Below are 16,634 nucleotides of genomic sequence, written 5' to 3' on the forward strand. Positions count from 1 at the left end.
ATCCTAGTAAGTATGAAAGAGTAATTTGTTGAGGTTTTAATTTTCATTTTCCTACTGACTAAAGATACTGTATCTTTTCATGGGCTTGTTTATCATTTGTGTATCCATGTTGGAGAAATAGGTATTTAAATTCTTTGCCTATTTTTAAAAATCAGAGTATTCATCTTTATTTCTGTTTTTGAGTTTTAAGAGTTCTTCTGTAATCTGAATGCTTGACCTTCCTTATTAAATACATAATTTGCAAATATTTTCTACCATTCTGTGGGTTATCTTTTCACACCCTTGTAACATCCTTTGGAATGAATAAGTTTTCAATTTTGATGAGGTCCGTATCTCCACATTTTCTTCTATTGCTGTTGTTTGTGGTGTCATCTTTAATAAATCATCACTTACTATAAATCATGAAGATTTATGTCTGTTTCTTTCTAAAATTTTATAGTTTCAACTCTTTAGGTATTTGACTAATTTGAGGTTAATATTTGCCTATGGTGTGAGAAAGGGATTCAAATTAATTGGCTTCCATGTCAAGATGTTCAAACCACCTTTTATGGAAAGAACTCTGCATTTCACATTGAATGATCTTGGTACTCTTGTTGAAAATGAATTAACTGTAGATGTATGGGTTTATTTCTGTCCCTTCAGTTCATTTCTGTGGACCTATGTCTATTTTTATGTCAGTACCACAATGTTTGAATCATTGTATCTTTGCATGTTTTATGATCAGTAAATCTGTTTACCAATTGAGTTTTCCTTTTTAAGAATTTTAGCTGTTCAGAATTCCTGTCAATTCCATATGAATTCTAGGATCAGCTTGTCCATATCTGCAAAAAAAGGAAGTTCTAGACCTTATAGGATTTGCATTGAATTTGTCAATTTGCAGCTTATTTCTATATTAAAAACATTAAATCTTCCAATCCACAAATGCAGGAGAGGTTTCAATTCATTCAGGGGATTTCAACAATATATTTTTCAGTGCCTACATGTGTAAATTTTGATTAAATGCATTCTTAATCATTTTATTCTGTCTCATACTACTTAAATGATACTATTTTGCTATTTTTATACTCAGATTGTTCATTGCTACTATATAAAAGTGCAAGTGTCTTTGTGCATTGATTTATATCCCATAACTCTACAGAACTCATTTATCAACTCCAATAGTTTTTTTTTTTTTGGGGGGGGGTGTGATTGTGTGTGTGTGTGTGTGTGTGTGTGTGCATGTGTGTGCATGTGTGTCTGTAATCTTTAGTTTTCTAAATGTAATATAGCATCTTCCAGAGATAATTTTACTTCTTCCTTTCTAATCTGTATGCCTTTAAACTACTTTATCATGCCTAATTGGCTTGCATTCCTGTGCAGTGTTGAATAGTATTTGTGGGCCTCCCGTCTTGTCCTGATCTTAGGGAAAAGCTTTCAGTCTTTTACCATGAAGTATGATGTTTATTGGGGAATTTTTGTAGATGCCCTTAGTCATATGGAGGAAGTTTCCTTCTATCCTGGTTTGTGGAATGTTTTCATTTTAAAAAGATATTAAACTTTATCAATACTTTTCTCTGTGATAATCTTGTGTGTTTTTTTCTCCCTTTTTTTGGTATATTATATTGGTTGATTTTTTTTTTTTTCCCAGCTTTAATCAGTCTTGTATTCCTGGGATAAATTCCATTTGTCCATGCTGTGTAATCCTTTTAATATGCTGCTAGATTAAGTTTGTTAGTAATTTTTTCAGTTGTTTTTGCATCTATATTCGTAAGAGATATTGGTTAGTAATTTGCCTTTCTTAAAATATATTTGTTTGTTTGGGGCATCAGAGTAACACTGGCCTCATAGAAGGACTCTTTGGTTTTGAATACAGTTTACTGTTGACTAGATATTTTAAGATGGAACAGTCACTTAATAAGTTAGAACTTTATGTTCTTCATTTCTGGATTAATATCTCCATACAAATTGTGGTAATGATTAAATAATATTATCATGTGTGCTTCATCAACTTTAAATTACAGTATTTATATCAAATTATGAGAAGGATTGATGTGGGTGGTAGGACTAACAGCAGAAAATAATGAAGAAACAGCTGTCCCTTAACTTGAATTATTACACTTAATTTTCCTTGTTTCCCATTATAGCATCTACAAAATTAGTCACAACTATTCCTGTTGTTTTACAATAACACTGGTAATAATGCAAATTTAATGATATAATTGATATTTCCAATGCTGTATATACGGAGTACACAGGGCCCAAGCACTGGTATATATTAACTTATTTTATGTTCATAGCACCATAATGAAAGTGCTGATATTATCCTGCATTTTCCAAGTGATGATGGCAAGTGAACTTTGGATAACTTTTCCCAGGTTACACAACTTTGAAGTTTCAAAGAACCAGCTACTTACATGACATGGAAATACTCACAGAATTAGTCATTTTTCACTCATATACAGGAATACCTCACATATTTATGTAGCTAAGATGAATCAAACTTTATTCATATATTTTTTAGCAACCATATGCATTTCCTGAAATAATCAATGTGTTTAAATTAAAATAAGAATGAATCAATATATCTTTTTTTCTATCACCTTGGAAATTAACTTCTTTAAAAACTTTTTTCCTTTAATGCCTGAGTGAATCAACAGTGTGCATGTTGACAATATCTAACCACCACCCCCGCACACTCTTCAATGAATAGCACCTAGGCCTTGGCAATCCAGACAAGTGTTTCTGAAATAAAGTACCATGCACTTACATAAAACATTTATGAATAATGGTTGAATATCTTCCCTGAAAGACAGAAACAAAGTTTATCTGATTGTTTAGATTGCTAGTAAGGATATGAATTGGGGCTGATTTAGAAATCCTTGGCTATTTTCTGTGCTAGCACAAAATATTATTTAAATACATTTGGCTATTGTGAACAGCGAAGAACTCATTAATTGCTTTCAGTAAGTTGATACTTAAGGCACAATTAAGGACCAACTTTTGAACTCAGAGGAAAATTCAGAAATAAAAAAGGAAACCCATTATAATCTGACTGTAAAACCATGGATTTGTTTAATTGGTTTAAACATACAGTGTTAGGACTGTGCTTTCTATTTCCATTAAAAAAAAAAAAAATTTTTTTTCTATGAAAATTGTTGGTATTTTGATAGGAATTGCATCGAATCTGAAGACTTTTTTGGTAGTATGCACATTTTAACAATATAAGTTCTTCCAATCTATGAACTTGGATGTCTTTGTTTATGCATCTTTAATTTTTTTCATCAGTGTCCTAGTCTTTCATAGCCCTGCTAAAATCTATTCTTTTTTAAGAAAAGACTTTATTTTTTAGGTTATTGTGAATTGGATTTTCTTAATTTTCTTTTCAGTTTGTTGTTATTATGTAGAAATGAAAATAATTTCTGTGTGTTGATTTTGTATTCTGTAACTTTATTGAATTTATTTGTTATTTGTAATTATTTTTGTGGAGGCTTTAGTTTTCTGCATATAAGACCTTATCACCTGTAAACATAGGTGATTTTATTTCTTCTTTTACAATCTGGATACTTTTATTTTTTTATCCTCTGGTATACTTGCTTTGTCTAGGACTTCATATGTGTTACTGGATAGACATATCAAGACTGAGCATCCTTGCTTTGTTACTGACCTTAGAGAAAAACTCAGTTTTCCTATATTGAGCCTGACTTTAGCTATCTACTTTTAGTATGTGTATTTAACTGTGTTGAGGTAAGTTCTGTCTAGGCTTATGTTTTTCAGAGTTTATATCATGAAATGATATTGAATATTGTCAAATACTTTTTAGGAGTTTGTTGAGATAATCAAATGTTTTTTTTTTCCTTTGCTCTGTTGATGTGTAATGCCATATCAATTTTGGCATGTTGTCTAAGACATGAAAGCACAAAATTTCTGGAAGAAAACAGGAAAAAACCTTAGTATTGACTTTGGAGATTACTTCTTGAATGTAAGACCAAAATCACAGGTAACAAGAGCAAAAACAGACAAGTAAGATTATATCAAACTAAAAGCTTCTAGGCTGGGAATGGGGCTTAGTGGTATAGTGCTTCCCTAGCATGCATGAAGCCCTGGATTCATTCAGTCTTTAATACCACCAGAAAACAAAACAAAAACTCCAAACTGCTAAGAAAAGAATCAATAAAATGAAAAGCTAACCTATGAAGCATGAGAAAATATTTTCAAGTCATATGCAAAAGTTTATGTGTCCTCAAAATTAATTTGTTGAAATGCTATACTCCAAAGTAATGGTCTTAAGACCAGGCCCTTTGGAAGTAATTAGGTCATTTGGGTTGTTGTCCTCATGAATTGGATTGGTTTGTTCTTAAAGGGACGGCGGAGAGTTGTCTTACTAACTCTTTCCACCATATGAAGATACAACCCAGAAGAGCATCACCAGAATTGCCAATGCTGGCATTCTAATGTCAAACTTCCTGTCTCCAGAACTGTGAAAAATAGATCTTTGTTGTTTATCACCCATCCAGTCCATTGTACTTTGTTATATCAGCAAAATTTTACTGAGACACTATGTGTTAGAAAAGAAATTAATATCCAGAGTATATAAGACAATATTATAACTCCCTTCCCCCAAAATATAAGCTCAATCAAAAAACAGAAAAAGGACCTAAATAGACAATTTTTCAAAAAGACATACGAATGACCAACCAGTACATGAAAAGCTGTTCAACATCACTAATAATCAGGGAAATTAAATCAAACCACAATAAAATATCACCTCATACCAATTAAGATGGCTATTCTAAACAAAAAGAAAAATAAACAAACAAAAAAACAAATAAACACCCAGAAAATAACAAGTGTTGGTGAGAATGTAGGGAAAAGAAAACCTTTGTACATTATCAATGAAAATATAAACTGGTGTGATGTGATTTTTATGGAAAATAATATGAATTCTCCCATGCTATTAAAAATTAAAAATAAAACTACAATATAATCCAGCAACTCTAATTATGACTATATATCCAAAGGAATTAAAATGAGGATCTTGAAGAGACACGTGCAATCTATGTTCACTGCAGCATTATTCACAATAACCAAGATATTGAGGGAACCTAGATGTTCATCAGCAGATGAATATGTAAAGAAAATGTGTCATGTAAATACAATGGAAAATCATTCTGCCTTAAATTAGAAAATGCTGTCATTCACAATAATGAATGGGTCTGGATGAATCTGGAGTATGCTAAGTGAAAAAACCCTGAAAGACAGAAGGACAAATACCACATAATCCTATATATATTAGCAACTCAAAAATAGGAAGACTCACAAGCAGAGAAAAGAACTGTGACTGCTGGGAGCTGGGAGTTTTGGTGGGGGGAGACGAAAATGGGAGGTGTAGTTAAAGGGCACAAAATCTTAGAAAAAGTTCTAGAGAAACACTTTATAGCATAGTACCTACAGTTAACAATACTGGGAAATGAGATTACCTCATGTTGTGTATGTGTGTATAAAAACAAGGCATAATTAATCCTGCCATTTTGAATAATTGTAATGCACTGATAAAAAATAAATAAATAATACTGTATAGAATACTTCAAATTTTTCCAAGAGGGTAGCTATTTGGAAATGTTTTTACCACATAATTATAATACTAGTGATGATGATGATGATGATAAAGAGATCAGGAAGAAAGTTTTGTAGTCGATGGATATGTTTTTGGCATTGATTGTGGTGCTGCTTTTACAGATATATATTTACCTTCAAATTCATCAGGTAAAATACATTATATATATATATACAGTTTATTAAAAGTTAATCAAATTTTAAGTTTAGTGAAGTGCAACATTGATGTGTTTAACCTGATCAGATATTCTAAATGATTTCTAATCAGAAGTTCTGAAAGTCAAATGCATCTGTCTTGTTTAAGTAATGTATTCCAAACATTTTCTGAAAATAGGACTTGAATTTTATGTAGATAGAATTAAGGATAAATCCGAATTTGAGATAAGTATATTCCCGCTTAAGTATGTTTAAATTCATTTTATTATTGGAATACTTTTAAAATTTTTAAATGGTTGAAGAACTGATTTCAGAATGTTAGTATATAATACAAATATTACCTGGCACATGATTTAAAACCTGCATTAAAAGACTTACATTTAATTTTTAATTTGCAGTTCATTTTTGGATAACCTGTTTGCCTTTGCCAAGATGTTCTGATATATCCTCAGTTGGCCTTTCTTGTATTCATGCTTGATAGAATAAAAAGAACAGAAAGCACAGCTAACTTAATCATAATAGTGATTTGCCCATCTCACGATTTACCTGTAATTCTGTCCACTTGCACTTGTGGTAAGATCTTGAAAATGAGTGATCACATCTGTACTATCTCAGAAAAAATTCCTGCTGTGTAATATTAAAGTCTGTTGGAAGTTCATCCTGATAAAATATTATAAGCATTGATGATTTCTTTTGAAACACAGTAACAATTATGAGCTAACAAATTTCGAACAAGTAGCATTAACATAATATTTTCTTACAAAATAAAATTGTATTTGTTTGAAATGAAACAAATAATAATTTTACAAGAATTACAAACCTAAGAAATGACAAGGAATGAAATATTTGAAGGTTCTCTGTGACAGGGAAGTTACCTTTTCTATGAGGTCCTCTGGCTATGATCACATTAGAGTAACCCAACAGACAACTACTCTAAGGTTATATGCACCCTTGCAAGTCTTTTCATTGTAAGATATTAACTTCTCCACTTCATGAAAATATCTAGGTTTATAACTAAAGCATAAAATACGGGGAGGGAAAGAAATGTATCTACCAGCAATGGCCATTTTAATTTCTTATAATTCAAGTACCTTGTAAAATTGCATTGCAATTCAGTTATTCCTCTAAGTGGTAGTTCTTAAGCTTTGGTAGTTCCCATATGTGTTCAGGCATTGAATGAAATGCAGTGGAGCCTATCCATGTGGAAATGTTCAAATAAACATGCATGTTCTATTTGAAATACATCCATGAACTTTACAGTTCAAATTTTCAGTGTGTAGGCATGCAATTAGAAGCATAAATCAAGAGGAATTCATAAAACTTCATAGAAGGAGGGGATTGTCTTCTATTGTATCCCCAGAGGTAGATTTTCTAGCAACCGATAGGGTACACTAGCCACTTGCTTCTGGACAATTAGTACATGCAAGTTTGAAATAAGCACCGGTAGAAAAGAGTGGAGGACAGGTATGGAGGTCACTTCCTGACAGTGAATTGATAGAAGAGCAAAGAATACCCACCTCTATAACTGTCAATCTAAAACTTATTTTTATTTCAGAGCTTTAGATGAATAGTGTGGGAAGAATGAGTTCTTCTGAAGACAGGGGACATAGAATTTGAAGATAAGGTAAATTTCTATGTTCCTCAGAGGTTACTTTCATTTAATATTTTGGAGGACAGAAATTAAGAGTGTTTCCCATGGTTTACTAGAATAGGTCTCCCAGAATTCTTTTGGTCAGTATTTTTTAAGTGATTTATTTGGCATTCCTCAAAAAATAATGATTACAGATAGATAAATACAATAGATGGCTAATCAATAACAAGACTAAACAAGAATATTTCTTTTTGAGTATTTTTATAGTTGAAATTAATTTTGTCTTTGTTGTTAAGTTTTTTTGGTACTGGGGATTAAACTCAGGGCCTGGCAAATTCTAGGCAAGCAATCTACTGTCGGGGTCTTAAGCCCCCTTGCTCTTCTCAACCAGCGACAAGGGAAGGGGACACTCCCCAACAAGGTCAGACCGGGATAGGTAGGGCCGACTGACCACCCGCTCCCAGCCCTCCCGGCGGAGGACAATCAGATGCGTCAGGGAGACCAGTCACAGCAGGAACTCGTTTATTGAGGAAATCACACGACTTTTATGTAGGGTGGGGGCTAGGCGGGAACAAATCAGTTTAAAGGTCAGCAAGGCATGGGGTGTTCACGCAGGCGAGAGTCCCATAGGACTATATGGCAAGCACGAGCTGATCACATTCGCGGAACTGTTGTTAACCAATCCCTGACAGTGGTCCGATTTATCATCATTAACTATTGAAACCGCCTTTGAGGCCTTGATCTTGCTCATTTGCCAGGGAGTAAGGAGTCAGCCTGAGTTAGTTAACGTGTCATTAGTCCCAACAATCTACCACTGAGCTACACATCAGATCATTTGCTGCCATTTTAAATCAGTTCTATAGTATTAGAGGATTTTGCTACCTTAAACGAAAGTATTCTAAACTTTGGCTTGCCACTGTTGGAAACATTCATGACTTATTTCCATTAAAAAAAAGAATACTCTCTAACAAAGATTTCTAACAATGCCATTCTGACAGCCTGTAGGTTCATTGTACCATCCATCATAATTTTAATAAAACACCTTTGCCAGAACTCAACTGATTGCATCCAGATCAGGTACAAAGTCATGTGAAGTACAATCAGATCTTTTCTTATTGCACACGAATGTATATTATCATCTTTAGGCACTAATTTCAGAGAGATGCTCTGTTAAAATGAAGAAGTATCAAACTCACTAGATAGAGTCTGAAAATGAATTATTAAAAAATAGTGTAATGTAGCAGATTGTTGGCCCTGAGAGTTTTCTGGGTTAAAAATCTTAGTTTGGCTTCTAGCTACTTATGTCACCTAGGAAAAGTAAATAACTTCTCTGTGCCCCACTTTCAATCTCAAAAATGGGAATAATAATAATGCCTATATGATAAGGTTGTATTAATTTATATGTAAAGCACTTAAGACATTACTCGATCCATGATACCATATATATATTAATAAATATATATGCATGTGTATGTATATGCAACTTATAGTAGTCTTACTAAGCTTGTTTTTGCTGGCATCTACTCCTCCTGTACATTCACTGGAAGAAAATCACAATATAGTACATATTTATTTGGTTTTTGTGATATTTCATTGTTACCTCATATTCTATACTTTTATACAAATACTGATTCATGTATAAACTGCAGGTGTAATTAATAAAAATGTTTTTATGCATGATTTTTTAATTAAATTTTAAAATTTGTTCTAATTGGTTATACATGACATTAGGATGCATTTTGACACATTGTACACAAATGGAGCATAACTTCTCACTCCTCTGGCTGTACATGGTGCTGAGTCACACCAGTAGTGTAATCATACATGTATATAGGGTAATAATGTCTGTTTCATTCCATCATCCTTCCCAACCTCAGACACCCTCCCCTCCCCTAATTCCCCTCTGCCCAATCTAAACTGCCTTTGTTCTTCCCTAACCCCCACCAACTATGGATCAGCATCCTCTTATCAGAGAAAACACTGAAACTTTGGATTTGAGGGATGGGCTAATTTCACTTAGCTTGATATTCTCCAGTTCCATCCATTTACCTGCAAGTGCCATAATTTCATTCTTCTTTAAGGATGAGTAATATTCCATTGTGTATATGTACCACATTTTCTGTATCCATTATCTGTTGAAGGACATCTACATTTGTTCCGGAATTTAGCTATTGTGAATTGAGTTGCTATAAACATTGATATGACCACATCATTGTAGTATGATAATTTTTAAGTCCTTTGGTTATAAACCAAGGACTGGAATAGCTGGGTCAAATGATGGTTCCATTCCAAGTTTTCTGCGCAATCTCCAAATTGCTTTCTAGAGTGGTTGTATTAATTTTCAGTCCCACCAGCAATATATGAGTATACCTTTCTCCCCATATCCTCACCAACATATATTATTGCTTATCTTTTTCATAATTAGCATTCTGACTAGAGTGAGATAAAATCTTAGAGTACTTTGATTTGCCTTTCTCTAATTGCTGAAGATGATGAACATTTTTTTCACATTTGTTGATCAATTGTATATCTTCTTCTTTGAAGTGTATGTTCAGTTCCTTAGCCCATTTATTGACTGGGTTATTTGGTTTTTTTTTTTTTTTTTTTTTTTTTTTGGTGTTAAGATTTTTGAGTTCTTATATATCCTGGAGATTAATGCTCTATCTGAGGTGTAGTTTGCAAAAATTTTTTCCCATTCTTGTAGGCTCTCTCTTCATGTTATCGATTGATTATTTTGCTAAGAAGAAGTTTTTTAGTTGAATCCATCCCATTTATTGATTCTTAATTTTACTTCTTGTGCTTTAGGAGTCTTGTTAAGGAAATCAGATCCTAGACTGATATGGTGAAGATTGGTGCCTACTTTTCCTTCTATTAGGCTCAGGTTCTCTGTTATAGTGCCTAATCTTTGATTCGCTTTGAGTTGATTTTTGGGCAGGGTGACGGAGATTTAATTTTGTTTTGGTACATATGGATTTCCAGTTTTGCCAGCACCATTTGTTGAAGAGGTTATTTTTTTCTCCAATGCATGTTTTTGGTACTTTGTCTAATATGAGATAACTGTATTTATGTGGGTCCATCTCTGTGTCCTCTATTCTGCACCATTGTCTACATATCTATTTCAGTGCCAATACCATCCTCTTTTTGTTACTATAGCTCTGTAGTATAGTTTTAGGTCTGGTATTGTGATGCCTCTTGCTTCACTCTTGCTAAGGATTGCTTTTGCTATTCTGGGTCTCTTATTTTTTTTAAATGAATTTCTTGATTGCTCTTTCTAGTTCTATGTCATTGGGATTTTAATAGGAATTGCATTAACTCTGTATAAAACTTTTGGTAGCATGGCCATTTTGATAATATTAATTCTGCCTATCCAAAAACATGGGGGTCTTTCCATCTTCTAATGTCTTCTTCAATTTCTTTCTTCAGTGCAGCAGAATTCAGATTATACTGAACCCACTTTATTCAATGTATGGTGCACAGACCAAAAGCATTGGAATCATCAGGAAGCAACTAGAAATGTAAAAACAGTGGCCTAACTCAGACGTACTAATTTGAATCTATGTTACTAGCAAGATTCCCAACAGATTAATATTCATGATTAAGTTTGAAAAACTTGTCTGATATCTGAAAGAGAAATTAAACAAAACTCCTAAGCAGAATAACATATAGAAACAAGTTTTGGCAAATCTATTAGAATCAAAAGTGGCTTAATAGTAATCTTAAGGAGAAAAGAAAAGCTTTTGTTTTTCCACTAACCTTTGCCCTAAATGATATTCTGATTTTATTAATCAAACATAAGTTGCTTTATCTGCAATGTTAATTATTCCAACTTCATTCCAATAAAGCATCTTGCATTGCCCAAGACTCAATTACCATTTTCAACCTTGAAATGTCAGTTGTGTTATAGATCTGTACTGTGAAAATTAATGTTCACAAGTCTTTTTCAGTACAGTAAGAAGAATTTTATAATAATTTGACATTTTTGCTATCATATGAATAGATTATTACTTTTGCATTAATGCCAGTGTACTTTTATCAGGTATGATGGGATTCAAACTAGTATCTTATATTGACATCTTTCTTTCTTGAGATAAACATAGACTATGTGCCAATTTCATACAAATCTTATAATTATTCTCCACTCTTTGACCGTTTATGACTGTGGTAATATTTACTGCATATTCACTATTTACCAAACAGTTTTACAGAGGAAGGTTTTACAAAGTCTGAACCATACATTGTTCAATTTGAAATTTAGGGTTGGAAAAATAAATTAATCAAAAATAATATTGGGGATCCCCCCAAAAATCAATGTTAGATGCAAAACAAAATGCTATCAGACAAAAAAGAGGATTTTTCCTAGTGCTGGTCACTCTTCTGTGGAGGGTTTATGATTAATATGATGAATGAAAATAGAGGATTACTCTGTTTAAGTAAATGGGAAGAGAGTTTTGATAGAATAGATAGTTTCTTCTAAGAATAAATAACAAGTTGGGGATATACCAAGCTCAGTGATGGAGCACATGCCAGTCACTTTTTAAAGCACTAGATTTCATCACTGCCAAGGAGGGAAAAATTAAGATGTGTCATGTCATTATGGCATTGCAAGAGAAAGAGGTGAGTTGCTGTAGTTACAGGGTGGTCTAAGGGTAAAGAAGGTGAGAAAAGAGGTTGGTCAAAATTATTATAAGATAACTTTAGAAAACCATGTCAGAAAACCCTGGCATTTTCCATGGGTGTACCAAATTGTTAGATGGTAACATATAAGCAACATCAGGAAAGTTGTTTTTTGTTTGCTTGCTTCGGAAAGGGACAGCTGATTTTGAAACAGAACACAAAATAGGTTGAAGCAAAATATAAAAAAATGGGATTATGTAGAAGGAAATGAGAGGGAGGGGGTATGAAAAATGGTGGAATGAGACAGACATCATAACCCTATGTACATGTATGATTACACGAATGGTATGAATCTACATCGTGTGCAATCATGGAAACAAAATGATATACTCCATTTGCGTACAATGAATCAAAATGTAGTCTGTAAAAAATTAAAAATAAATACATAAATAAATTAGGTATCTGTTACAACGTGTACATTTCAGAATATTAGAATGCAAAGTACAACAGCAATATATGGAGGGATAGTCTGCAGGTGCAGGACCTGGTGACTTGAAAAATACCAGGAACAGGAGAATGAGTTAGACAACAAAGTATACAGGTAGTTTTCTTTGTGGTAACATGCTAAGGTGAAGCCAAGAAATAGGGAGAAAAGGCAATTTGGAGAATATTGGTAAGTTAAATTCTGCCATTTTATCCCTGTGGAAGATTGTAGTATAACTTTAAAAGAGACAATGATATATCTTAATTCAAAGAAAAGCATTGTCTGGACAAGAAATTTCGAAGTCACTAAAGCAGGCAGGTGATTGTTGAGTCTAACTGATCCACATCACTTGGACATTGATGGAGAAAGATTTTCAGTCTAAGGTCCTATAGACCACTAATGTTTGAAAGGTACCTGGAAGATAACTCTGCAAATGACACTGAGAAAGTGCTGTGGTGGAGCGTAGGCAGGACAAGAACAGTGGTGACATTTGCCAATTTTTATAAGAGAACTGAGATAAAACATCTGCCTGTAAATGTCTTTAGTGGTTCAGTTTCCTCAAACATAATGCATGACTAATATGTAAACTTAATTGCTTTGGGAATGGTCTGAGGATTACCTAAAACAAAAACAAATCTAGATATGAGCAGAAAAGCTGATAATGATTAACTTGATGCTGCTTAAAACTTGGCTTCAACCCTTATTATTGAACAATTAGAGTGAGACTATTAGGCAAGAAGATCCTGGCACCAGGCTGCTTGGATTCTTTTCTTGATCTTTCTCACAGAACATAAGTGATCCTGAACATGGTAATTTTCTCCTATATATCTTGTTTCACCGTGTATTAAATGAAGCTCACTGTTACCCTCTTGCCATAGAATTACTGTGTGAATTAAAAGGAATGCTAAAGGTCAAGCATTTGGAAAAAGTTGGCCCAAAGAACGATTCTGAATAAATGTTAGCTATTATTACAAAAAAATTTTTTAACTTGGCTAGGATCCTCTAAGGTTATATGGGACACACCTACAATTCCAAATAAGATACCATCTAAAAAGAAATAGAAAGCATTTGCTAAGCAAGTCCGCAGGTTTCTAGTCTTAGGAAAACTCTCCTTTAGAATTATTATTACTTTTAACTTTGCCTTAAAAATAGCTGGGGATATAACTTAGAGGTAGAATGTTTGTTTGGGATGTGCAAGGTTTGACCTACTGCTCTGCCCTCCTTCAAAAAAAGGAGAGATATTTGGGACAAAAATTTTTAATAGCAAGACCCAAATAGTGGGTGTGTGGTGTCCATTATATTGAAATAATTACAGAAACTGGAGGAAAGCATTTTATTCTGATTTCTAGGGGAAAATATATTAGAAGACATTTTAAATAAGGATGACAGAGTCCCCTAACTAAAAAGTCAAATATCTAGAATATACTGTAAAAAGTCAGGAGAATTTGAGGACTGAGCTTCTAAGCTCTTCAGAATAGTATTTAATGATGAGATAGTTTGTAAGTATTGAAACTGCCATTCTATTAACTTAAATATATATATATATATATTTATTAAGTGTCATATTTAGTCCAATAGTTTAAAACCTCCTCTAATTATCTATAAATGTCATTTTTATGAATAATATTTTATGTATACTGTAAGGGTCATTCTGTCCACCAATCGCAATCTACCTCTATCTATCTATTTATTTGAAGATTGTCTCTAAATTCTGGAATGTATACAAACAGAAGCACATGCATTTCAAAAATATTATAACCTTGCCCTAAAATATTCATTCTATCTGTTGACCACATTTAATGAACTTGAGTAGTAGATGTTTCCTTCAATATAAATAGTGTGAATGACTCAGAATTATGGCTCTAAACATACACAGCTGGAAAATAATACATTATTATTATATCTTGGTATGTGCCTTTTATCTTAGTAATACTTTATTTTAAAAATAATAAATCGGAGATCCAAGATGGCGGCCTAGAGGGAGACTGCACCCCCGGTCGCTCCAGAACCCAGGAGTTAAGAAGGGGAGGCATTGAGAGACTCGGACTGAAGTGGAGCCACGGGTGAGTCTGCCCACTGGGTAAAGCTCGGCCCGGGTGGCAGGCCCAGATAGAGGTGGCTTATCGGAGCCGGGCAGGGCAGCTAGAGTCATCCACAGGCAGTCCTGCGCACTCCGGCCCCGCCCACACAGCCAGCTTCTCCAGGTTCTCGGAACGGAACTGGCCCGCTAGTGAGAGCCTGTCTGAACAGAGCACGCTCCGAGTCCCGGAGCTGCTGCAGTGCAGTGTACTCCTGCAAAGAACCAGCGGAGAGGCTCGATCTGCAGTCAGTCTCAGGGATAAGGTCAGGGCAGCCGGAGACCTCTTCAGGCGGCTCTGCCCACTCCGGCTGCGGGCTCTCTTCACGGGGCGATCCAAGATGGCGGCCTAGAGGGAGACTGCACCCCCGGTCGCTCCAGAACCCAGGAGTTAAGAAGGGGAGGCATTGAGAGACTCGGACTGAAGTGGAGCCACGGGTGAGTCTGCCCACTGGGTAAAGCTCGGCCCGGGTGGCAGGCCCAGATAGAGGTGGCTTATCGGAGCCGGGCAGGGCAGCTAGAGTCATCCACAGGCAGTCCTGCGCACTCCGGCCCCGCCCACACAGCCAGCTTCTCCAGGTTCTCGGAACGGAACTGGCCCGCTAGTGAGAGCCTGTCTGAACAGAGCACGCTCCGAGTCCCGGAGCTGCTGCAGTGCAGTGTACTCCTGCAAAGAACCAGCGGAGAGGCTCGATCTGCAGTCAGTCTCAGGGATAAGGTCAGGGCAGCTGGAGACCTCTTCAGGCGGCTCTGCCCACTCCGGCCGCGGGCTCTCTTCACGGGGCGATCCAAGATGGCGGCCCTAGAGGGAGACTGCACCCCCGGTCGCTCCAGAACCCAGGAGTTAAGAAGGGGAGGCATTGAGAGACTCGGACTGAAGTGGAGCCACGGGTGAGTCTGCCCACTGGGTAAAGCTCAGCCCGGGTGGCAGGCCCAGATAGAGGTGGCTTAGCAGAGCCGGGCAGGGCAGCTTGAGTCTTCCCAAGGTAGTCTTCCACACTCCGGCAGTGGGCTCTTCCCACACGGCCAGCTGCACGGTGCAGGCCCACAGTGAGAGCATTTCCGCACAGAGCCAGTTCCAAAACGTGGAACCAGTAGGGGGCTAGGGGCAGTATTCTTCGAATGAGCTGCTTTATCAGATTCCTCCAAGACATCAGGCTACTGAAGGCTGGGAGGTGATACACTGGAAATCTAGTGGGACACTATAAGCCAATAGTGGAAAACTGCAATATCTCAAGGTCCCATTGACAACTGACCATTATGAGAAAACAAGGGAAGAAAATGTCCCAAACAAACCTAGATACTACATCAATAAAACCCAATGACAGCAGAGCAGAAGAAATGACAGAAAGGGAGTTCAGAATGTACGTAATTAAAACGATCAGGGAAGCTAATGAGGAGATGAAAGAGCAAATGCATGCATTGAAGGAGGAGATGAAAGAGCAAATGCAGGCATTAAATGATCGCACCAATCAACAGTTAAAAGACCAAATACGGGAAGCAAGAGATCATTTCAATAAAGAGTTAGAGATACTGAAGAAAAACCAAACTGAAATCCTTGAAATGAAGGAAACAATAAACCAAGTTAAAAACTCCATAGAAAGCATAACCAATAGGATAGAACACCTGGAAGACAGAACCTCAGACATTGAAGACAAAATATTTAACCTTGAAAACAAAGTGGAACAAACAGAGAAGATGGTAAGAAATCATGAACAGAATCTCCAAGAACTATGGGATATCATGAAAAGGCCAAATTTGAGAATTATTGGGATAGAGGAAGGCTTAGAGAAACAAACCAAAGGAATGAACAATCTATTCAATGAAATAATAACAGAAAATTTCCCAAATCTGAAGAACGAAATGGAGAACCAAGTACAAGAGGCTTATAGAACTCCAAACATACAAAATTACAACAGACCCACACCAAGGCACATTATTATGAAAATACCTAACATACAAAATAAAGACAGAATTTTAAAGGCCGCGAGAGAAAAGAATCAAATTACATTCAGAGGGAAACCAATAAGAATATCAGCAGATTTTTCAATCCAGACCCTAAAAGCTAGAAGGGCCTGGAATAACATATACCAAGCCCTGAAAGAAAATGGATGCCAACC

The sequence above is a fragment of the Sciurus carolinensis genome, chromosome 7, assembly GCF_902686445.1.
Source record: "Sciurus carolinensis chromosome 7, mSciCar1.2, whole genome shotgun sequence".
Classification (NCBI taxonomy): domain Eukaryota; kingdom Metazoa; phylum Chordata; class Mammalia; order Rodentia; family Sciuridae; genus Sciurus; species Sciurus carolinensis.